Source organism: Cryptomeria japonica, unplaced genomic scaffold (assembly GCF_030272615.1).
Source record: "Cryptomeria japonica unplaced genomic scaffold, Sugi_1.0 HiC_scaffold_50, whole genome shotgun sequence".
Taxonomy (NCBI): Eukaryota; Viridiplantae; Streptophyta; class Pinopsida; order Cupressales; family Cupressaceae; genus Cryptomeria; species Cryptomeria japonica.
The window spans coordinates 5001-30000 of NW_026728872.1; the positions used below are offsets into that span (position 1 = coordinate 5001).

The 25000-nt window shown below is 60.7% G+C and overlaps 2 non-coding genes across 2 annotated transcripts; both read left to right on the forward strand.

Annotated features, from left to right (window-relative positions):
• Positions 1 to 12648: 12648 nt before the first annotated feature.
• LOC131862668 (5S ribosomal RNA) lies at positions 12649 to 12767 on the forward strand. Its single transcript, XR_009361606.1, has one exon. It is a non-coding gene; the product is annotated as a 5S ribosomal RNA (ribosomal RNA).
• A 7817-nt stretch (positions 12768 to 20584) lies between these two features.
• On the forward strand, positions 20585 to 20703 carry LOC131862597 (5S ribosomal RNA). The gene has a single exon (XR_009361536.1). It is a non-coding gene; the product is annotated as a 5S ribosomal RNA (ribosomal RNA).
• Positions 20704 to 25000: the final 4297 nt, after the last annotated feature.

The window sequence follows — 25000 nt, forward strand, 5'->3', positions numbered from 1 at the left end:
AAACAAGCTTTTTTGCCTCGAAGAGTTCGTCGGAGACGAAGAAGCAACCTTCAGTGCAAACGTAGCACTCTTTTGTGCAACCGCCCAAACAACGCCCCCTCTACCCTCTGTCGAAACACTCGGCATTGCTGCTCCCTAAGGTGAGCTTCTCCTCATAGGCAATTCCGCTCTTATCCGGTCACGTTTGTGTGCCCGAATTTCGCAAGGCAACCTCCATGGGACATGGAAAAGACTCGAGAAGAGAGCTCGCTCACGGGAGAGAGAAGCCAAGGAGACCACGAGAGTGCTGAGAGTGGGACAGCGCTGAATAGGCGGGAGAAGCCTGCGCGTATAAACGGAGATATATATCCAATTGCAACGAAGGAACGTGCCAAAGATCGAGAACAATGGCAGAAATGCTAGTAACGTGCACTTCGGGACCAACGCATCACCGGAAGACAACCGCCAAACATCGAAAGAGTCGCGATGCTCCGCAACCTACGTGCAAAGCGGTCGCACACCGGGTAAGGGAGTGAGAGCCCCAAACATAGCTGGGCGAGGCGCTCACTCCGCTCTTTAATATCTCGTTAATACCGCCAAGGAAATGGCACAAGCACACACACACAAGCATCCTCGGAAGAGGACAGTTCGAGTGACAGGTCAAATCCAAGAGTTCCGAAGACTACCTCCAGGAACAATCGGGAACAAGACCGATTACAAGTCGTCGAGTCTGTTACTGGGCGAACACGAGATGCGCACAGGAAATCGATCAGCCCTCACAATGGCCCAAGGCCAGAGATCGGACTGCTACGATTTACCCCAACAATCATCGTGCCACTCTTCGCAGAGAGGTGATAGACGCCAACGAGCCCGCGCATAGCAATCGAGGTGTAAAAAGGGCGTTGAAGGCAGGAAGCCTGGACGAAAGAGGCTACGAGGTCACCTCGAAGCGGTCTAAGAATCGGGCGCACTTGGGGCGACTACCAGTGCCAACCCCTTATCCCGCGGTGCGTCCGACACACAGAAATTTCCAAGGCGGCCAAGGAGCCTCCCCGCATAGCAATCGGGGTGTGAGGTTACGGATGCAGCATTGATAGCAATCGAGGTGTGAGGCGAAGGATGCAGAAGTGAGAGCCGAGGGATGTAGCAGAGATAGCAATCGGGGTGTGTGATGCAGAAGAGATAGCAATCGAGGTGTGCGGTGGGAAGGGCCCAGCAGCCAGAATGCATGAAGCGACGGATGAAGCAGTGATGACAACCGGGCTGTGAGGAGAGGAGGGATGCAGCCAAGAAAGCAATCAGGGCTCGAGGCAAGGGATGCATCAAGGATAGCAATCATGTTGTGAGGCGAGATTCCAAAGGCTAAACGTGAGAGGCTGCAGGGTCGACTCAGAGAGGTCTATGCATGTGAGAGGCTGAAAGCAAGGTCGACTCGGAGCGGTCTATGCATCGGGCGCGCTTGGGGCGACTACCAGTGCCAACCCCTTATCCCGCGACGCGTCCGACAAAGAGAACGTTCCAAGGCGGCAGAGGAGGTTACCAGCCGAAGGATGCAGTAGCAATAACAGGTATAGTTCCGCGGCGGCCGAGAAGACTCACCGCATAGGAATCGGGATGCGAGGCGAGGGATGCGGCGGGAAGGCCCCGACGGCTAAACGGAAGAGGCTGCAGGGCCGCCTCGGAATGGTCCAAGCATCGGATGCGATTGGGACGACTACCAGTGCCAACCCCTTATCCCGCGATGCGTCCGATACACAGATAGTTCCAAGGCGGCCGAGGAGCCTCACCGCATATCAATCGGGGTGCGAGGCGAGGGATGGGGCGGGAAGGCCCCAACGGCTAGACGGAAGAGGCTTCAGGGCCACCTCGGAATGGTCCAAGCATCGGACGCGCTTGGGGCGACTGCCAGTGCCAACCCCTTATCCCGCGATGCGTCCGATACACAGATGGTTCCAAGGCGGCCGAGGAGCCTCACCGCATAGCAATCGGGGGTGCGAGGCGAGGGATGGGGCGGGAAGGCCCCAACGGCTAGACGGAAGAGGCTTCAGGGCCGCCTAGGAATGGTCCAAGCATCGGACACGCTTGGGGCGACTACCAGTGACAGCCCCCTATCCCGCGATGCGTCCGATACGAAGATGGTTCCAAGGCGGCTGAGGAGCCTCACCGCATAGCAATCGGGGTGCAAGGTGGGGGATGCGGCGAGATGGCCCCAACGGCTAGACGGAAGAGGCCACAGGGCCGCGTCGGAATAGTCCAAGCATCGGACGCGCTTGGGGCGACTACCAGTGACAACCCCTTATCCCGCGATGCGTCCGATACGAAGATAGTTCCAAGGCGGCCGAGGAGCCTCACCGCATAGCAATCGGGGTGCGAGGTGGGGGATGCGGCGAGATGGCCCCAACGGCTAGACGGAAGAGGCTGCAGGGCCGCCTCGGAATAGTCCAAGCATCGGACGCGCTTGGGGCCACTACCAGTGACAACCCCTTATCCCGCGATGCGTCCGATACGAAGATAGTTCCAAGGCGGCCGAAGAGCCTCACCGCATAGCAATCGGGGTGCGAGGTGGGGGATGCGGCGAGATGGCCCCAACGGCTAGACGGAAGAGGCCACAGGGCCGCCTCGGAATAGTCCAAGCATCGGACGCGCTTGGGGCGACTACCAGTGACAACCCCTTATCCCGCGATGCGTCCGATACGAAGATAGTTCCCAGGCGGCCGAGGAGCCTCACCGCATAGCAATCGGGGTGCGAGGCGAGGGATGCGGCGAGATGGCCCCAAAGGCTAGACGGAAGAGGCTGCAGGGCTGCCTCGGAATAGTCCAAGCATCGGACGCGCTTGGGGCGACTACCACTGCCAACCCCTTATCCCGCGATGCGTCCGATACACAGATAGTTCCGAGGCGGCCGAGGAGGTGGGGGATGCAGCGAGATGGCCCCAACGGCTAGACGGAAGAGGCTGCAGGGCCGCCTCGGAATAGTCCAAGCATCGGACGCGCTTGGGGCGACTACCAGTGACAACCCCTTATCCCGCGATGCGTCCGATACACAGATAGTTCCGAGGCGGCCAAGGAGCCTCACCGCATAGCAATCGTGGTGCGAGGTGGGGGATGCGGCGAGATGGTCCCAACGGCTAGACGGAAGAGGCTGCAGGGCCGCCTCGGAATGGTCCAAGCATCGGATGCGCTTGGGGCGACTACCACTGCCAACCCCTTATCCCGCGATGCGTCCGATACACAGATAGTTCCAAGGCGGCCGAGGAGCCTCACAGCATAGCAATCAGGGTGCGAGGCGAGGGATGCGGCGAGAAAGCCCCAACGGCTAGAGGGAAGAGGCTTCAGGTCCGCCTCGGAATGGTCCAAGCATCGGACGCGCTTGGGGCGACTACCAGTGACAACCCCTTATCCCGCGACGCGTCCGATACACAGATAGTTCCAAGGCGGCCGAGGAGCCTCACCGCATAGCAATCGGGGTGCGAGGCGAGGGATGCGGCGAGAAGGACCCAACGGCTACACGGAAGAGGCTTCGGGGCCGCCTCGGAATGGTCCAAGCATCGGACGCGCTTGGGGCGACTACCAGTGACAACCCCTTATCCCGCGACGCGTCCGATACACAGATAGTTCCAAGGCGGCCGAGGAGCCTCACCGCATAGCAATCGGGGTGCGAGGCGAGGGATGCGGCGAGAAGGACCCAACGGCTAGACGGAAGAGGCTTCGGGGCCGCCTCGGAATGGTCCAAGCATCGGACGCGCTTGGGGCGACTACCAGTGACAACCCCTTATCCCGCGACGCGTCCGATACACAGATAGTTCCAAGGCGGCCGAGGAGCCTCACCGCATAGCAATCGGGGTGCGAGGCGAGGGATGCGGCGAGAAGGACCCAACGGCTAGACGGAAGAGGCTTCGGGTCCGCCTCGGAATGGTCCAAGCATCGGACGCGCTTGGGGCGACTACCAGTGACAACCCCTTATCCCGCGACGCGTCCGATACACAGATAGTTCCAAGGCGGCCGAGGAGCCTCACCGCATAGCAATCGGGGTGCGAGGCGAGGGATGCGGCGAGAAGGACCCAACGGCTAGACGGAAGAGGCTTCGGGTCCGCCTCGGAATGGTCCAAGCATCGGACGCGCTTGGGGCGACTACCAGTGACAACCCCTTATCCCGCGACGCGTCCGATACACAGATAGTTCCAAGGCGGCCGAGGAGCCTCACCGCATAGCAATCGGGGTGCGAGGCGAGGGATGCGGCAAGAAGGACCCAACGGCTAGACGGAAGAGGCTTCGGGTCCGCCTCGGAATGGTCCAAGCATCGAACGCGCTTGGGGCGACTACCAGTGACAACCCCTTATCCCGCGACGCGTCCGATACACAGATAGTTCCGAGGCGGCCGAGGAGCCTCACCGCATAGCAATCGGGGTGCGAGGCGAAGGATGCGGCGAGAAGGACCCAACGGCTAGACGGAAGAGGCTTCGGGTCCGCCTCGGAATGGTCCAAGCATCGGACGCGCTTGGGGCGACTACCAGTGACAACCCCTTATCCCGCGACGCGTCCGATACACAGATAGTTCCAAGGCGGCCGAGGAGCCTCACCGCATAGCAATCGGGGTGCGAGGCGAGGGATGCGGCGAGAAGGACCCAACGGCTAGACGGAAGAGGCTTCAGGGCCGCCTCGGAATGGTCCAAGCATCGAACGCGCTTGGGGCGACTACCAGTGACAACCCCTTATCCCGCGACGCGTCCGATACACAGATAGTTCCGAGGCGGCCGAGGAGCCTCACCGCATAGCAATCGGGGTGCGAGGCGAGGGATGCGGCGAGAAGGACCCAACGGCTAGACGGAAGAGGCTTCAGGGCCGCCTCGGAATGGTCCAAGCATCGGACGCGCTTGGGGCGACTACCAGTGACAACCCCTTATCCCGCGACGCGTCCGATACACAGATAGTTCCGAGGCGGCCGAGGAGCCTCACCGCATAGCAATCGGGGTGCGAGGCGAGGGATGCGGCGAGAAGGACCCAACGGCTAGACGGAAGAGGCTTCAGGGCCGCCTCGGAATGGTCCAAGCATCGGACGCGCTTGGGGCGACTACCAATGACAACCCCTTATCCCGCGACGCGTCCGATACACAGATAGTTCCGAGGCGGCCGAGGAGCCTCACCGCATAGCAATCGGGGTGCGAGGCGAGGGATGCGGCGAGAAGGACCCAACGGCTAGACGGAAGAGGCTTCAGGGCCGCCTCGGAATGGTCCAAGCATCGGACGCGCTTGGGGCGACTACCAGTGACAACCCCTTATCCCGCGACGCGTCCGATACACAGATAGTTCCGAGGCGGCCGAGGAGCCTCACCGCATAGCAATCGGGGTGCGAGGCGAGGGATGCGGCGAGAAGGACCCAACGGCTAGACGGAAGAGGCTTCAGGGCCGCCTCGGAATGGTCCAAGCATCGGACGCGCTTGGGGCGACTACCGTTGCCAACCCCTTATCCCGCGATGCGTCTGATACACAGATAGTTCCGAGGCGGCCGAGGAGCCTCACCGCATAGCAATCGGGTTGCGAGGCAGATTATTGGGAAGGGAACCCCCTGGGATGCGGCTCAAGCAGTGCCCAAAGGGACTGGAATGCGGAATCACATCGAGAGACCCAAATGCTATACGAGGGCTCAAATCGAATTATCGATTTGGCCACGACATGGACGCATCGGAACGACTACCTTTGCCGAACCACTCGCAATTGCATCCATACCGAAACCAATAGACATTTCCGTTAGAGCCCTCGCATAGCATTCGGGAATCTCGCATGCCCCTCTAAATCGACCAATGCTGGCGCTCAATGAAAATCCGAGCGCTACCACCGTTCGAGCGCCAGCATTGGTCGAGTTAGAGGGGCACGGGGGAGAATGCTCCAGTCAACACCTCCCCTATATAAGTTATTTGTCCGATTCTCGCACAACCGTAGTCTGCCTCGTCGAATCAAACAACGGTCCCAGATTCCGACTTCCGTTCCGTAGAGACCCAAAAGCTAGATGGAGGCTCGCAAGAAAGAGAGTCGGCGCATAGCAATCGGGTTTCTCGAACGTTTAGGGACCGAGCTCACTTGCGGATAGGGCAAAATCCGCCAAGCAACCCAAAAGCTAGACGGGGGCTCGAATCGAATCGCCTAGGCGGCCACAACAACGACGTGTTGGATCGACTACCAGTGCCAAACCATTCAGCAAGACTAGTCTGTGTCGAGGCCGGATAGAGATTCTCAGAGAGCGCCCGCATAGCATTTAGGAGACCTGCCGCGTCCCTCACACTCGACAAATGGTGGTGCACGTTTATAAATCCGAGCGATCCCAACCCTTTCAAGCACCAACATCGGTCGAGATAGAGGGGCACGGAGGGGGCTGCGTGAGACAACACAGTCCCCTATATAAGTTATTTGTCCGATTCTCACACATCCGAAGAATGGTCATCAAATCGGACAACAGCCCAAACTTCCGACTTCCGTCCCAGAAAGCCCAAGAGCTATCTAAAACGTTCATGGCCGGAACTCGATCGCGGCTATACCAGTCCGCCAAGCAACCCAAAAGCTAGACTGGAGCTCTAGTCGAATCACCTCTGTGGCCATTGCAAGGACGTGTTGGAGCGACTACCATTGCCGAACCATTCCGCAGGTCGAGTCCATACCAAGGCCGCATAGAGATTCACGATGAGCTCCTGCATAGCAATCAGGAGACTTGCCGTGTCCATCACAATCGATAAATCCTGGTGCAAGATTTTTGCATCCGAGCGCTCCAACCAGTCGAGCACCAGCATCAATCGACATAAACGGGCACGGGGGGAGGATGCTCGAGAACACTACCTCCCCTATATAAGTTATTTGTCCGATTCTCAAGCAGCCGAAGTCTGGTCATCGAATCGGGTCAAAGACCACAACTTCCGACTTTACCCACAATGCAAGTCATCGAATCGAACATCGGCCCCCGAGTCGGACTCCATGCGTATGTCAGGTCATCGGACCCAAATTCCGCCTTCCTGCGCATGGCGGGCCATCAATATCAACTCGGTCATCGGACCCAAACTCCGCCTTTTTGCGTATGGCACGCCTTCAAATCGGTCATCGGACCCAAATTCCGCCTTCCTGTGCATGGCGGGCCATCAACATCAACTCGGTCATCGGACCCAAATTCCGCCTTTCTGCGCATGGCACGCCATCAACTCGGTCATCGGACCCAAATTCCGCCTTCCTGCGCATGGCAGGTCATCGGACACAAATTCAGACCTCGCCAATATGCCTACGTATCGAATCGGTCATCGGACCCAACTTCCGACTTCATCCATACTGTAGGGTCTTTGAGGTTGGCGCGGTGCGCTCAACCCAGGGAGTCGACCCATCGAAGCATACACCTCCCCTATATAAGCTATTTGTCCGATTCCCACACCTGTGTAGTTTGCACCTCTGACCAGGACATCGACCCCAACTTCCGAACTCGACTGCAACGACGGCACCAGCGCCTTGGTGCGCACCTTGCGACGCACAGTCCCAACATTCGCCTTCCTGCACATGGCAGGTCATCGGACCCAAATTCCGACCTCGCGAGTATGCCTACATATCGAATCGGTCATCGGACCCAACTTCCGACTTCATCCATACCGTAGGGTCTTTGAGGTTGGCGCGGTGCGCTCAACCCGGGGAGTCGACCCAACGAAGCATACACCTCCCCTATATAAGCTATTTGTCCGATTCCCACACCTGTGTAGTTTGCACCTCCGATCAAGACATCGACCCCAACTTCCGAACTCGCCTCCAACGACCGAACCAGCGCCTTGGTGCGCACCTTGCAACGCACAGTGCCAACATTCGCCTTCCTGCACGTGGCAGGTCATCGGACCCAAATTCCGACCTCGCGAGTATGCCTACATATCGAATCGGTCATCGGACCCAACTTCCGACTTCATCCATACCGTAGGGTCTTTGAGGTTGGCGCGGTGCGCTCAACCCGGGGAGTCGACCCAACGAAGCATACACCTCCCCTATATAAGCTATTTGTCCGATTCCCACACCTGTGTAGCTTGCACCTCCGATCAGGACATCGACCCCAACTTCCGAACTCGACTAAAAAGACCGCACCAGCGCCTTGGTGTGCACCTTGCAACGCACAGTGTCAACATTCGCCTTCCTGCACATGGCAGGTCATCGGACCCAAATTCCGACCTCATGAGCATACCTACTAATCGAATCGGTCATCGGACCCAACTTCCGACTTCATCCATACCGTAGGGTCTTTGAGGTTGGCGCGGTGCGCTCAACCTGGGGAGTCGACCCATCGAAGCATACACCTCCCCTATATAAGCTATTTGTCCGATTCCGACACCTGTGTAGTTTGCACCTCCGCTCAGGACATCGACCCCAACTTCCGAACTCGCCTGCAACGACCGAACCAGCGCCTTGGTGCGCACCAAAAGTGCGCACTTTTGGAGGGCACTTTTCTGCGCTCCAAAGGTGCGCACTTTTGGAGGGCACTTTTTGGAGGGCACTTTTCTGCGCTCCAAAGGTGCGCACTTTTGGAGGGCACTTTTTGGAGGGCACTTTTCTGCGCTCCAAAGGTGCGCACTTTTGGAGGGCACTTTTTGGAGGGCACTTTTCTGCGCTCCAAAGGTGCGCACTTTTGGAGGGCACTTTTTGGAGGGCACTTTTCTGCGCTCCAAAGGTGCGCACTTTTGGAGGGCACTTTTTGGAGGGCACTTTTCTGCGCTCCAAAGGTGCGCACTTTTGGAGGGCACTTTTTGGAGGGCACTTTTCTGCGCTCCAAAGGTGCGCACTTTTGGAGGGCACTTTTTGGAGGGCACTTTTCTGCGCTCCAAAGGTGCGCACTTTTGGAGGGCACTTTTTGGAGGGCACTTTTCTGCGCTCCAAAGGTGCGCACTTTTGGAGGGCACTTTTGTGCACTCCAAAGGTGCGCACTTTTGGAGGGCACTTTTCCTGTGCTCCAAAGGTGCACACCTAGGTGAGCACCTTCGACCACACCTTGTAGCACACCAAACTCTGACTTTCGACTTCATCCGCAATGCAGGGTCTTTGAGGTTGGCGCAATGCGCACAACCAGGGGAGTCGACCCATCAAACCCAACACCTCCCCTATATAAGCTATTTGTCTGATTCTCATACATGCGTAGCCTGCAGGAGCAATTAGGACATCGACCCCAACTTTCGGCTTCTAAACGAAAACAAGGTCTTTGAGGTTGGTGTAATGCGAACAACTAGGGGAGTCAACCCATCAAACCCAACACCTCCCCTATATAAGCTATTTGTCTGATTCTCATACATGTGTAGTCTACAGGAGCAATTAGGACATCGACCCCAACTTTTGACTTCTTAACGAAAACAAGGTCTTTGAGGTTGACGTAATGCGCACAACCAGGGGAGTCGACCCATCAAACCCAACACCTCCCCTATATAAGCTATTTGTCCGATTCTCATACATGTGTAGCCTGCAGGAGCCATTAGGACATTGACCCCAACTTTTGACTTCTTAACGAAAACAAGGTCTTTGAGGTTGGCGTAATGCGCACAACCAAGGGAGTTGACCCATCAAACCCAACACCTCCCCTATATAAGCTATTTGTCTGATTCTCATACATGTGTAGCCTGCAACAACGATTAGGACATCCACCCCAACTTCTGAATTCGTCTGCGTTGACCGCACCAAAGGTGCACGCCTTGGTGCTCACCAAAATCCGACTTCCGACTTCTTCTGCTATGCGGGGTCTTTGAGGTTGGCGCAGTGCGCACAACCAGGGGAGTCAACCCACCGAATGCAACACCTCCCCTATATAAGCTATTTGTCTGATTCTCATACATGCGTAGACTGCAGCAATGATTAGGACATCCACCCCAACTTTTGACTTCTTAAACAAGACAGGGTCTTTGAAGTTGGTGCAGTGCACACAACCAGGGGAGTCGACCCATCAAACGCAACACCTCCCCTATATAAAGCTATTTGTCCGATTCTCATACGTGTAGTCTGCAGCAGCGATTAGGACATCGACCCCAACTTCCGAATTCGTTTGCATTGACCGCACCAAAGGTGCACGCCTTGGTGTGCACCCTGGAGTGCACTTTGGTGCTCACCTCGGTGCACACTTTGGTGTGCACCTCGGTGTGCACCAAAGGTGCGCACCTTGGAGCGCACCAAAGGTGTACACTTTGGAGCGCACCACATAGGGTCTTTGAGAGGTTGGCGCAGTGCGCACACCAAGGTGGGTGTTGAGGTGCGTGCCGAGGTGGGTGGGTGCTAGGGTGCGCTCCATGGTGGGTGCCAGGGTGGGTGCGTGCTAGGGTGGATTCCAAAGAGGGTCATAGGGTGGGTGCCAAGGTGGGTTGGTGATATAGTGGGTTCAAAGGTGGGTACTAGGGTGGGTTCCAAGGTGGGTCACAAGTTGGGTGCCAGGATGCGTGGGTGTTAGGTTGGGTGCCAAGGTGGGCTCCTGCGTGGGTGGGTGCTAGGGTGGGTTTCAAGGTGGACGCGAGGGCGGGTGCCAAGGTGGGTAACAAGTTGGGTGTTAGGATGGGTGAGTGCTAGAGTGGGTGCCAAGGTGGGTGGGTGCTAAGGTGGATGCCAAGGTGGTTCACAGGGTGGGTGGGTTCTAGGGTGAGTTCCAAGGTGGGTCACAGGTTCAGTGCTAGGGTGGGTGTCAAGGCGGGTGTCGAGGTGCCTGGGTGCTAGGGTGTGGATGCCAATGTGGGTCATAGGGTGGGTACTAGGGTGGGCTGCAATGTGGGTGCCAAGGTGGGTAACATGCTCGGTGGGTTCTAAATTGGGTGCCAGGGTGGGTGTGCACCCACCTTGCCCGAGGTGGGTGCCAAGGTGCCAGTGTGGGTGGGTGCTAAGGTGGATGCCAAGGTGGGTGAGAAGGTGGGTGATAGGTTGAGTGGTAGGATGGGTGGGTGCCAAGATGGGTCACAGGGTGGGTGCAAGGGTGGGTAGGTGCTAGGGTTGGTGTCAGGGTGGGTGGGTGCTAGGTTGGGTTCCAAGGTGGGTGCGAGGGTGAGTGTCAAGGTGGGTCACAGGTTAGGTGCTAGGATGGGTGAGTGCTAGGGTGCAAAGGTGCCAGGGTGGGTGCTAGGATGGGTCGATGCTAGGGTGAGTGGCAAGGTGGGTCCACAAGTGTCAAGGTGGGTGCCGAGGTGGGTGCCAAGTCGGCGACTGCTATGGTGGATGCCAAGGTGGGTCACGGGGTGGGTGCCAAGTTGCTAGGTTGGGTTCCAAGGTGGGTGCCAACGTGGGTGCTAGGGTGCGTGGGTTAAAGGGTGTGTCACAACGTGGGTGCCAGGATGGGTGCGCACCCACACTGGCCAAGACGGGTGCGGGTGCAAGGTTGGGTTCCAAGCCCGGTCACAGGCTGGGTGCTAGGATGGGTGGGTGCCAAGGTGGGCACCAGGGTGGGTGCACCCACCCTGGCCAAGGTGGGTCACGGGGTGGGTCCTAGGGTGGGTAACGGGGTGGGTACTAAGGTGCGTGCCAAGGTGGGTCATAGGGTGGGTGCCAAGGTGGGCACCAGGGTGGGTGTGCACCAACCCTAGCCAGGGTAGGTCACGGGGTGGTTGTCGGGGTGGGCGTCAAGGAGCCAAGGTGGGTGGCAAGTAGCCAAGTTGCGTGCCAAGGTGGGTGTCGGGGTGGGTGCCAAGGATCCAAGGTGGGTGCCAAGGAACCAAGGTGGGTGTCTGGGTGGGTGCCGAGGTGGGAGCCAGGGTGGGTCCCAAGGTGAGTGCAAAGGTGGGTGCCAGGGTCAAGGTGAGTGCCAATGTGGGTTCCAAGGTGCCAGGGTCAGGGTGAGTGCCAATGTGGGTTCAAAGGTGCTAAGTTGGGTGCGAGGTTGGGTGCGAGGGTGGGTGGGTGCCAAGGTGTGCTAGGTGGAAGCCCGGGTGGGTCGGCATCCCATGGGTGTCGAGTTGGGTGCCTGATGGGTGCTTCTTGTCAAGTTTTAGTCGTCGGGACTCATTTCGAGCCTTAGAGGTCGTTTCTTGTCCGGTTGCCCTGTCTTCGACCTGGGAACCCAATTTTGGTCCTCGGGTCCCATTTTTTTTTGTCTCGCATCCCACTTTTGGCCTGTGGCCTTTTCGGGGTCGATTCTCGTTTTGGGCATCAGAGCATGTTTCTTCTCCTAAAACCCAATATTTGTTTATTAAGTCTCGGAACACATTTTTGTTCTCGTGGACCCATCATGGGTCTTGGAACGCATTTGTGGTCCTTGGGTCCCATTTTGCATCCCGAAACTTGTGTTTTGGTGCTTGATCCCTATTTTGGGTGCCCACCTTGCACCAAGTGCGCACCCGGGGCAAACCGAGCGCCTTGGTGCACCGGGGCAAGATCGAGCGTGCACCCGAGGCGCCCCGAACATGCACCAAGGTGCACTCGGCCCACATGTGAGCGCAGGTCGTTGCGCCCGAGGTGGTGTGTGGGCACCGCGTTGCAGACGGGACACTGCACGCACACGACGCCCCCTCCAGGTGCACGCACGTAGGCCGGGCCGGGTGCACACCCGACGCCCTAGCAAGGTGCGCGCACCCGGGCAGGGCTCACACTTGGCGAACGGGGCGCACTTCGCGAGGGAGGGTGTGCACCTCGACGGGGGTGGGTGGCCGGGGTGGATTCGCACGTGGGTCGCGGTTTGCTAAGTACACACTGCGACAAGCTCATAACGGGTGCGATCATACCAGCATTAGTGCACCGGATCCCATCAGAACTCCGCAGTTAAGCGCGCTTGGGCCGGAGTAGTACTGGGATGGGTGACCTCCCGGGAAGTCCCGGTGTTGCACCCTTTTTTAGTTTTTCGCCGGGCGTCGCAATGCTATTTGAATAAACCTTTTGCCCGTTTGCGTTCTCGTCGGGGCCGGGCCGGGCCGGGGTGCGCTGCCCGCACTACCGCGCGCGCGGGGGCGACACCGAGCGCGCACCCGAGGCGCCCCGAGCACACAGGCCACGGTGCAACCCGGGCGTTGTGCGCGCACCCCGGTGCGCCCGAGGTGCTGCGCGCGCACCCAGGTGAAATCGGTGTGCACCTCGGCCAGTGCGCGCTCGGTCGAGTCGCGCACGTTGGCCAAGGTGCACGGTGATGTTTCTTACTCTAAGGTTCCGCACCAGACGCCCGGGACAGGTGAGCGAAGCTGGGCGGGGCCGGGTGCGCGGCCGGGGCAGGTGCACGCAGCTGGAGAGAGCTTTGGAGCACACTTCGGAGCGCACCAATGATGCGCTCCATTCAAAAGTTTCCTGAAAAGGCAAAAAAAGTTGAGATTATAGAATTTCCCACTTGAGAGATTGTAAAAAAAAAAAATTTAAAATGAAGGAAACGCGGGTGCCAAGGTGTGCGCAGCCCAGCCAAGGTGTGCGCACCAAGGCGCCCACCCTGGCGAAGGTGCACGCAAGGTGCGCACCCGAGGCAAACCGGACAATTAACCCAACTTTCGACTTCGCGCGCACCTTGGAGCGCACTTCGGAGCGCTCCTTGGTGCGCACCAATCTTGGGCACCTCGGAGTGCACCATGGCGCCCACCAAGGTGCGCACCCGGGGCAAACCGAGCTCCGACTTCGTGCGCACCTTGGAGCGCACGAAAGGTGCGCACCATGGCGCCCACCAAGGTGCGCAGCCCAGCCAAGGCGTGCGCATCAAGGTGCGCACCCTGGCGAAGGTGCGCACCCGGGGCAAACCGAGCTCCGACTTCGTGCGCACCTTGGAGCGCACAAAAGGTGCGCAACCCAGCCAAGGTGTGCGCACCCCGGTCAAACCGAGCTCCGAATCGTGCGCACCAGAGGTGCACGCCATCGTGCGCACCTTGGAGCACACTTCGGAGCCCTCCTTGGTGCGCGCCGATGTTGCGCACCTCGGAGCGCACCCGGGGAAAACAATGCAATTAACCCGACTTTCGACTTCGTGGGCACCTCGGAGCGCTCTCGGGTTCGCACCTCGGAGCACACCGAGGTGCGCACCTTTGATGCGCTGCCTTCACCAATTTCCAGAAAAGGCAAGAAAACATTGAGAAGGTGTGCGCACCGAGGTGCCCACCCTGGCGAAGGTGCACGCGAGGTGCGCACCCGGGGCAAACCGGGCTCCGACTTCGTGCACGCCGCACCTTGGAGCACACTTCGGAGCGCTCCTTGGTGCGCACCAGGGCGCGCAACCCAGCCGAGGTGCCCACCCCGGCGAAGGTGCACGCGAGGTGCGCACCCGGGGCAAACCGGGCTCCGACTTCGTGCACGCCATGGTGCCCACCGCGGCGAAGGTGCACGCGAGGTGCGCACCCGGGGCAAACCGGGCTCCGACTTCGTGCACGCCGCACCTTGGAGCACACTTCGGAGCGCTCCTTGGTGCGCACCATGGTGCCCACCAGGGCGCGCAACCCCGCCGAAGGTGCACGCGAGGTGCGCACCCGGGGCAAACCGGGCTCCGACTTCGTGCACGCCGCACCTTGGAGCACACTTCGGAGCGCTCCTTGGTGCGCACCATGGTGCCCACCAGGGCGCGCAACCCCGCCGAAGGTGCACGCGAGGTGCGCACCCGGGGCAAACCGGGCTCCGACTTCGTGCACGCCATGGTGCGCACCGCGGCGAAGGTGCGCACCCGGGGCAAACCGGGCTCCGACTTCGTGCACGCCGCACCTTGGAGCACACTTCGGAGCGCTCCTTGGTGCGCACCAGGGCGCGCAACCCAGCCGAGGTGCCCACCCCGGCGAAGGTGCACGCGAGGTGCGTACCCGGGGCAAACCGGGCTCCGACTTCGTGCACGCCGCACCTTGGAGCACACTTCGGAGCGCTCCTTGGTGCGCACCATGGTGCCCACCAGGCCGCGCAACCCAGCCAAGGTGTGCGCACCAAGGTGCACGCGAGGTGCGCACCCGGGGCAAACCGGGGTCCGACTTCGTGCACGCCGCACCTTGGAGCACACATCGGGGCGCTCCCGGGTTCGCACCGGCGTTGCGCACCGTGGTGGGCACCTCGGAGCACACCAAGGTGGGCAGCGAGGTGCGCACCTTTGATGCGATGCCTTCACTAATTTCCATAAAAGGCAAAAAAAAAACGAGATTTTAAAATTTCCGTTTTGAAAGATAGTGAGAAAAAGGGAATGCTGGTGCCATCTTGAGCCCGCCCTGGTGCGCAGCCCAGCCAAGGTGTGCGCACCAAGGTGCCCACCCTGGCGAAGGTGCGCGCCCGGGCAATTAATCCAACTTCCAACTTCGCGCGCGCCAGGGTGGGAGCGCACCCAACAACCGGGCCTGGGAAGAGCCAATGCGAGAAACCCCACCAAACGCTCTGACAAAAAAAGAGGGGGCGCTCCAGTAACCCCGCTTCGGAGCGCACCCTGGGCAAACCCAGCCAAGGTGCCCACCCCGGCCAAGGTGCAGGCGAGGTGCGCACCCGGGGCAAACCGGGCTCCGACAACGTGCACGCCGCACCTTGGAGCACACTTCGTAGCGCTCCCGGGTGCGCACCTCAGAGCACACCAAGGTGGGCAGCGAGGTGCGCACCTTTGATGCGCTGCCTTCACTAATTTCCAGAAAAGGCAAAAAAAAAAGGAGATTTTAAAATTTCCGTTTTGAAAGATAGTGAAAAAAACGGAACGCGCGTGCCATCTTGAGCCCGCCCTGGTGCGCAGCCCAGGTAAGGTGCCCACCCTGGCAAAGGTGCGCACCCGGGCAATTAACCCTACTTCCGACTTCGTGCGCGCCAGGGTGGCAACCGGGCCTCGGAAGAGCCAATGCGAGAAACCCCACCAAACGCTCCGACAAAAAAAGAGGCGGCGCTCCAATAACCCCGCTTCGGAGCGCAGCCGGGGCAAACCCAGCCAAGGTGCCCACCCCGACGAAGGTGCACGCGAGGTGCGCACCCGGGGCAAACCGGGCTCCGACAACGTGCACGCAGCACCTTGGAGCACACTTCGAAGCACTCCCGGGTGCCCACCGGCGTTGCGCACCGTGGTGGGCAGCGAGGTGCGCACCTTTGATGCGCTGCCTTCACTAATTTCCAGAAAAAGGCAAAAAAAAATGAGATTTTAAAATTTCCGTTTTGAAAGATAGTGAAAAAAAAGGAACGCGGGTGCCATCTTGAGCCCGCCCTGGTGCGCAGCCCAGGCAAGGCATGCGCACCAAGGTGCCCACCCGAGGTGCACACCCGGGGCAAACCGGGCTCCGACTTCGTGCAGGCCGCACCTTGGAGCACACTTCGGAGCGCTCCTTGGTGCGCACCATGGTGCCCACCAGGGCGCGCAACCCAGCCAAGGTCTGCACACCAAGGTGCCCACCCCGGCGAAGGTGCACGCGAGGTGCGCACCCGGGGCAAACCGGGCTCCGACTTCGTGCACGCCATGGTGCCCACCGCGGCGAAGGTGCACGCGAGGTGCGCACCCGGGGCAAACCGGGCTCCGACTTCGTGCACGCCGCACCTTGGAGCACACTTCGGAGCGCTCCTTGGTGCGCACCATGGTGCCCACCAGGGCGCGCAACCCAGCCAAGGTGTGCGCACCAAGGTGCACGCGAGGTGCGCACCCGGGGCAAACCGGGGTCCGACTTCGTGCACGCCGCACCTTGGAGCACACATCGGAGCGCTCCCAGGTTCGCACCAGCGTTGCGCACCTTTGATGCGCTGCCTTCACTAATTTCCAGAAAAGGCAAAAAAAAACGAGATTTTAAAATTTCCGTTCTGAAAGATAGTGAAAAAAACGGAACGCGGGTGCCATCTTGAGCCCTTCCTGGTGCGCAGCCCAGGCAAGTTGTGCGCACCAAGGTGCCCACCCTGGCGGAGGTGCGCGCCCGGGGCAATCCGGGCTCCGACTTCGTGCACTGCATGGTGCCCACCAAGGCGCGCAACCCAGCCAAGGTGCCCACCGCAGCGAAGGTGCACGCGAGGTGCGCACCCGAGGTGCACACCCGGGGCAAACCGGGCTCCGACTTCGTGCACGCCGCACCTTGGAGCACACTTCAGAGCGCTCCTTGGTGCGCACCAGGGCGCGCAACCCAGCCGAGGTGCCCACCCCGGCGAAGGTGCACGCGAGGTGCGCACCCGGGGCAAACCGGGCTCCGACTTCGTGCACGCCATGGTGCCCACCGCGGCGAAGGTGCGCACCCGGGGCAAACCGGGCTCCGACTTCGTGCACGCCGCACCTTGGAGCACACTTCGGAGCGCTCCTTGGTGCGCACCATGGTGCCCACCAGGCCGCGCAACCCAGCCAAGGTGTGCGCACCAAGGTGCACGCGAGGTGCGCACCCGGGGCAAACCGGGGTCCGACTTCGTGCACGCCGCACCTTGGAGCACACATCGGGGCGCTCCCGGGTTCGCACCGGCGTTGCGCACCGTGGTGGGCACCTCGGAGCACACCAAGGTGGGCAGCGAGGTGCGCACCTTTGATGCGATGCCTTCACTAATTTCCATAAAAGGCAAAAAAAAAACGAGATTTTAAAATTTCCGTTTTGAAAGATAGTGAGAAAAAGGGAATGCTGGTGCCATCTTGAGCCCGCCCTGGTGCGCAGCCCAGCCAAGGTTTGCGCACCAAGGTGCCCACCCTGGCGAAGGTGCGCGCCCGGGCAATTAACCCAACTTCCAACTTCGCGCGCGCCAGGGTGGGAGCGCACCCAACAACCGGGCCTGGGAAGAGCCAATGCGAGAAACCCCACCAAACTCTCTGACAAAAAAAGAGGGGGCGCTCCAGTAACCCCGCTTCGGAGCGCACCCTGGGCAAACCCAGCCAAGGTGCCCACCCCGGCCAAGGTGCAGGCGAGGTGCGCACCCGGGGCAAACCGGGCTCCGACAACGTGCACGCCGCACCTTGGAGCACACTTCGTAGCGCTCCCGGGTGCGCACCTCAGAGCACACCAAGGTGGGCAGCGAGGTGCGCACCTTTGATGCGCTGCCTTCACTAATTTCCAGAAAAGGCAAAAAAAAAAGGAGATTTTAAAATTTCCGTTTTGAAAGATAGTGAAAAAAACGGAACGCGCGTGCCATCTTGAGCCCGCCCTGGTGCGCAGCCCAGGTAAGGTGCCACCCTGGCAAAGGTGCGCACCCGGGCAATTAACCCTACTTCCGACTTCGTGCGCGCCAGGGTGGCAACCGGGCCTCGGAAGAGCCAATGCGAGAAACCCCACCAAACGCTCCGACAAAAAAAGAGGCGGCGCTCCAATAACCCCGCTTCGGAGCGCAGCCGGGGCAAACCAAGCCAAGGTGCCCACCCCGACGAAGGTGCACGCGAGGTGCGCACCCGGGGCAAACCGGGCTCCGACAACGTGCACGCAGCACCTTGGAGCACACTTCGAAGCACTCCCGGGTGCCCACCGGCGTTGCGCACCGTGGTGGGCAGCGAGGTGCGCACCTTTGATGCGCTGCCTTCACTAATTTCCAGAAAAAGGCAAAAAAAAATGAGATTTTAAAATTTCCGTTTTGAAAGATAGTGAAAAAAAAGGAACGCGGGTGCCATCTTGAGCCCGCCCTGGTGCGCAGCCCAGGCAAGGCATGCGCACCAAGGTGCCCACCCGAGGTGCACACCCGGGGCAAACCGGGCTCCGACTTCGTGCAGGCCGCACCTTGGAGCACACTTCGGAGCGCTCCTTGGTGCGCACCATGGTGCCCACCAGGGCGCACCCGAGGCAAACCGGGCTCCGACTTCGTGCACGCCGCACCTTGGAGCACACATCGGAGCGCTCCCAGGTTCGCACCAGCGTTGCGCACCTTTGATGCGCTGCCTTCACTAATTTCCAGAAAAGGCAAAAAAAAATGATATTTTAAAATTTCCGTTCTGAAAGATAGTGAAAAAAACGGAACGCGGGTGCCATCTTGAGCCCTTCCTGATGCGCAGCCCAGGCAAGTTGTGCGCACCAAGGTGCCCACCCTGGCGGAGGTGCGCGCCCGGGGCAAACCGGGCTCCGACTTCGTGCACTGCATGGTGCCCACCAAGGCGCGCAACCCAGCCAAGGTGCCCACCGCAGCGAAGGTGCACGCGAGGTGCGCACCCGAGGTGCACACCCGGGGCAAACCGGGCTCCGACTTCGTGCACGCCGCACCTTGGAGCACACTTCAGAGCGCTCCTTGGTACGCACCAGGGCGCGCAACCCAGCCAAGGTGCTCACCCCGGCGAAGGTGCACGCGAGGTGCGCACCCGGGGCAAACCGGGCTCGGACTTCGTGCACGCCGCACCTTGGAGCACACATCGGAGCGCTCCCGGGTTCGCACCAGCATTGTGCACCTTTGATGCGCTGCCTTCACTAATTTCCAGAAAAGGCAAAAAAAAGAAAAAAATGAGATTTTAAAATTTCCGTTTTGAAAGATAGTGAAAAAAACGGAACGCGGGTGCCATCTTGAGCCCGCCCTGGTGTGCAGCCCAGGCAAGTTGTGCGCACCAAGGCACCCACCCTGGCCAAGGTGGGTCACGGGGTGGGTCCTAGGGTGGGTAACGGGGTGGGTACTAAGGTGCGTGCCAAGGTGGGTCATAGGGTGGGTGCCAAGGTGGGCACCAGGGTGGGTGTGCACCAACCCTAGCCAGGGTAGGTCACGGGGTGGTTGTCGGGGTGGGCGTCAAGGAGCCAAGGTGGGTGGCAAGTAGCCAAGTTGCGTGCCAAGGTGGGTGTCGGGGTGGGTGCCAAGGATCCAAGGTGGGTGCCAAGGAACCAAGGTGGGTGTCTGGGTGGGTGCCGAGGTGGGAGCCAGGGTGGGTCCCAAGGTGAGTGCAAAGGTGGGTGCCAGGGTCAAGGTGAGTGCCAATGTGGGTTCCAAGGTGCCAGGGTCAGGGTGAGTGCCAATGTGGGTTCAAAGGTGCTAAGTTGGGTGCGAGGTTGGGTGCGAGGGTGGGTGGGTGCCAAGGTGTGCTAGGTGGAAGCCCGGGTGGGTCGGCATCCCATGGGTGTCGAGTTGGGTGCCTGATGGGTGCTTCTTGTCAAGTTTTAGTCGTCGGGACTCATTTCGAGCCTTAGAGGTCGTTTCTTGTCCGGTTGCCCTGTCTTCGACCTGGGAACCCAATTTTGGTCCTCGGGTCCCATTTTTTTTTGTCTCGCATCCCACTTTTGGCCTGTGGCCTTTTCGGGGTCGATTCTCGTTTTGGGCATCAGAGCATGTTTCTTCTCCTAAAACCCAATATTTGTTTATTAAGTCTCGGAACACATTTTTGTTCTCGTGGACCCATCATGGGTCTTGGAACGCATTTGTGGTCCTTGGGTCCCATTTTGCATCCCGAAACTTGTGTTTTGGTGCTTGATCCCTATTTTGGGTGCCCACCTTGCACCAAGTGCGCACCCGGGGCAAACCGAGCGCCTTGGTGCACCGGGGCAAGATCGAGCGTGCACCCGAGGCGCCCCGAACATGCACCAAGGTGCACTCGGCCCACATGTGAGCGCAGGTCGTTGCGCCCGAGGTGGTGTGTGGGCACCGCGTTGCAGACGGGACACTGCACGCACACGACGCCCCCTACAGGTGCACGCACGTAGGCCGGGCCGGGTGCACACCCGACGCCCTAGCAAGGTGCGCGCACCCGGGCAGGGCTCACACTTGGCGAACGGGGCGCACTTCGCGAGGGAGGGTGTGCACCTCGACGGGGGTGGGTGGCCGGGGTGGATTCGCACGTGGGTCGCGGTTTGCTAAGTACACACTGCGACAAGCTCATAACGGGTGCGATCATACCAGCGTTAGTGCACCGGATCCCATCAGAACTCCGCAGTTAAGCGCGCTTGGGCCGGAGTAGTACTGGGATGGGTGACCTCCCGGGAAGTCCCGGTGTTGCACCCTTTTTTAGTTTTTCGCCGGGCATCGCAATGCTATTTGAATAAACCTTTTGCCCGTTTGCGTTCTCGTCGGGGCCGGGCCGGGCCGGGGTGCGCTGCCCGCACTACCGCGCGCGCGGGGGCGACACCGAGCGCGCACCCGAGGCGCCCCGAGCACACAGGCCACGGTGCAACCCGGGCGTTGTGCGCGCACCCCGGTGCGCCCGAGGTGCTGCGCGCGCACCCAGGTGAAATCGGTGTGCACCTCGGCCAGTGCGCGCTCGGTCGAGTCGCGCACGTTGGCCAAGGTGCACGGTGATGTTTCTTACTCTAAGGTTCCGCACCAGACGCCCGGGACAGGTGAGCGAAGCTGGGCGGGGCCGGGTGCGCGGCCGGGGCAGGTGCACGCAGCTGGAGAGAGCTTTGGAGCACACTTCGGAGCGCACCAATGATGCGCTCCATTCAAAAGTTTCCTGAAAAGGCAAAAAAAGTTGAGATTATAGAATTTCCCACTTGAGAGATTGTAAAAAAAAAAAATTTAAAATGAAGGAAACGCGGGTGCCAAGGTGTGCGCAGCCCAGCCAAGGTGTGCGCACCAAGGCGCCCACCCTGGCGAAGGTGCACGCAAGGTGCGCACCCGAGGCAAACCGGACAATTAACCCAACTTTCGACTTCGCGCGCACCTTGGAGCGCACTTCGGAGCGCTCCTTGGTGCGCACCAATCTTGGGCACCTCGGAGTGCACCATGGCGCCCACCAAGGTGCGCACCCGGGGCAAACCGAGCTCCGACTTCGTGCGCACCTTGGAGCGCACGAAAGGTGCGCACCATGGCGCCCACCAAGGTGCGCAGCCCAGCCAAGGCGTGCGCATCAAGGTGCGCACCCTGGCGAAGGTGCGCACCCGGGGCAAACCGAGCTCCGACTTCGTGCGCACCTTGGAGCGCACAAAAGGTGCGCAACCCAGCCAAGGTGTGCGCACCCCGGTCAAACCGAGCTCCGAATCGTGCGCACCAGAGGTGCACGCCATCGTGCGCACCTTGGAGCACACTTCGGAGCCCTCCTTGGTGCGCGCCGATGTTGCGCACCTCGGAGCGCACCCGGGGAAAACAATGCAATTAACCCGACTTTCGACTTCGTGGGCACCTCGGAGCGCTCTCGGGTTCGCACCTCGGAGCACACCGAGGTGCGCACCTTTGATGCGCTGCCTTCACCAATTTCCAGAAAAGGCAAGAAAACATTGAGAAGGTGTGCGCACCGAGGTGCCCACCCTGGCGAAGGTGCACGCGAGGTGCGCACCCGGGGCAAACCGGGCTCCGACTTCGTGCACGCCGCACCTTGGAGCACACTTCGGAGCGCTCCTTGGTGCGCACCAGGGCGCGCAACCCAGCCGAGGTGCCCACCCCGGCGAAGGTGCACGCGAGGTGCGCACCCGGGGCAAACCGGGCTCCGACTTCGTGCACGCCATGGTGCCCACCGCGGCGAAGGTGCACGCGAGGTGCGCACCCGGGGCAAACCGGGCTCCGACTTCGTGCACGCCGCACCTTGGAGCACACTTCGGAGCGCTCCTTGGTGCGCACCATGGTGCCCACCAGGGCGCGCAACCCCGCCGAAGGTGCACGCGAGGTGCGCACCCGGGGCAAACCGGGCTCCGACTTCGTGCACGCCGCACCTTGGAGCACACTTCGGAGCGCTCCTTGGTGCGCACCATGGTGCCCACCAGGGCGCGCAACCCCGCCGAAGGTGCACGCGAGGTGCGCACCCGGGGCAAACCGGGCTCCGACTTCGTGCACGCCGCACCTTGGAGCACACTTCGGAGCGCTCCTTGGTGCGCACCAGGGCGCGCAACCCAGCCGAGGTGCCCACCCCGGCGAAGGTGCACGCGAGGTGCGTACCCGGGGCAAACCGGGCTCCGACTTCGTGCACGCCGCACCTTGGAGCACACTTCGGAGCGCTCCTTGGTGCGCACCATGGTGCCCACCAGGCCGCGCAACCCAGCCAAGGTGTGCGCACCAAGGTGCACGCGAGGTGCGCACCCGGGGCAAACCGGGGTCCGACTTCGTGCACGCCGCACCTTGGAGCACACATCGGGGCGCTCCCGGGTTCGCACCGGCGTTGCGCACCGTGGTGGGCACCTCGGAGCACACCAAGGTGGGCAGCGAGGTGCGCACCTTTGATGCGATGCCTTCACTAATTTCCATAAAAGGCAAAAAAAAAACGAGATTTTAAAATTTCCGTTTTGAAAGATAGTGAGAAAAAGGGAATGCTGGTGCCATCTTGAGCCCGCCCTGGTGCGCAGCCCAGCCAAGGTGTGCGCACCAAGGTGCCCACCCTGGCGAAGGTGCGCGCCCGGGCAATTAACCCAACTTCCAACTTCGCGCGCGCCAGGGTGGGAGCGCACCCAACAACCGGGCCTGGGAAGAGCCAATGCGAGAAACCCCACCAAACGCTCTGACAAAAAAAGAGGGGGCGCTCCAGTAACCCCGCTTCGGAGCGCACCCTGGGCAAACCCAGCCAAGGTGCCCACCCCGGCCAAGGTGCAGGCGAGGTGCGCACCCGGGGCAAACCGGGCTCCGACAACGTGCACGCCGCACCTTGGAGCACACTTCGTAGCGCTCCCGGGTGCGCACCTCAGAGCACACCAAGGTGGGCAGCGAGGTGCGCACCTTTGATGCGCTGCCTTCACTAATTTCCAGAAAAGGCAAAAAAAAAAGGAGATTTTAAAATTTCCGTTTTGAAAGATAGTGAAAAAAACGGAACGCGCGTGCCATCTTGAGCCCGCCCTGGTGCGCAGCCCAGGTAAGGTGCCCACCCTGGCAAAGGTGCGCACCCGGGCAATTAACCCTACTTCCGACTTCGTGCGCGCCAGGGTGGCAACCGGGCCTCGGAAGAGCCAATGCGAGAAACCCCACCAAACGCTCCGACAAAAAAAGAGGCGGCGCTCCAATAACCCCGCTTCGGAGCGCAGCCGGGGCAAACCCAGCCAAGGTGCCCACCCCGACGAAGGTGCACGCGAGGTGCGCACCCGGGGCAAACCGGGCTCCGACAACGTGCACGCAGCACCTTGGAGCACACTTCGAAGCACTCCCGGGTGCCCACCGGCGTTGCGCACCGTGGTGGGCAGCGAGGTGCGCACCTTTGATGCGCTGCCTTCACTAATTTCCAGAAAAAGGCAAAAAAAAATGAGATTTTAAAATTTCCGTTTTGAAAGATAGTGAAAAAAAAGGAACGCGGGTGCCATCTTGAGCCCGCCCTGGTGCGCAGCCCAGGCAAGGCATGCGCACCAAGGTGCCCACCCGAGGTGCACACCCGGGGCAAACCGGGCTCCGACTTCGTGCAGGCCGCACCTTGGAGCACACTTCGGAGCGCTCCTTGGTGCGCACCATGGTGCCCACCAGGGCGCGCAACCCAGCCAAGGTCTGCACACCAAGGTGCCCACCCCGGCGAAGGTGCACGCGAGGTGCGCACCCGGGGCAAACCGGGCTCCGACTTCGTGCACGCCATGGTGCCCACCGCGGCGAAGGTGCACGCGAGGTGCGCACCCGGGGCAAACCGGGCTCCGACTTCGTGCACGCCGCACCTTGGAGCACACTTCGGAGCGCTCCTTGGTGCGCACCATGGTGCCCACCAGGGCGCGCAACCCAGCCAAGGTGTGCGCACCAAGGTGCACGCGAGGTGCGCACCCGGGGCAAACCGGGGTCCGACTTCGTGCACGCCGCACCTTGGAGCACACATCGGAGCGCTCCCAGGTTCGCACCAGCGTTGCGCACCTTTGATGCGCTGCCTTCACTAATTTCCAGAAAAGGCAAAAAAAAACGAGATTTTAAAATTTCCGTTCTGAAAGATAGTGAAAAAAACGGAACGCGGGTGCCATCTTGAGCCCTTCCTGGTGCGCAGCCCAGGCAAGTTGTGCGCACCAAGGTGCCCACCCTGGCGGAGGTGCGCGCCCGGGGCAATCCGGGCTCCGACTTCGTGCACTGCATGGTGCCCACCAAGGCGCGCAACCCAGCCAAGGTGCCCACCGCAGCGAAGGTGCACGCGAGGTGCGCACCCGAGGTGCACACCCGGGGCAAACCGGGCTCCGACTTCGTGCACGCCGCACCTTGGAGCACACTTCAGAGCGCTCCTTGGTGCGCACCAGGGCGCGCAACCCAACCAAGGTCTGCACACCAAGGTGCTCACCCCGGCGAAGGTGCACGCGAGGTGCGCACCCGGGGCAAACCGGGCTCGGACTTCGTGCACGCCGCACCTTGGAGCACACATCGGAGCGCTCCCGGGTTCGCACCAGCATTGCGCACCTTTGATGCGCTCCAATAACCCCACTTC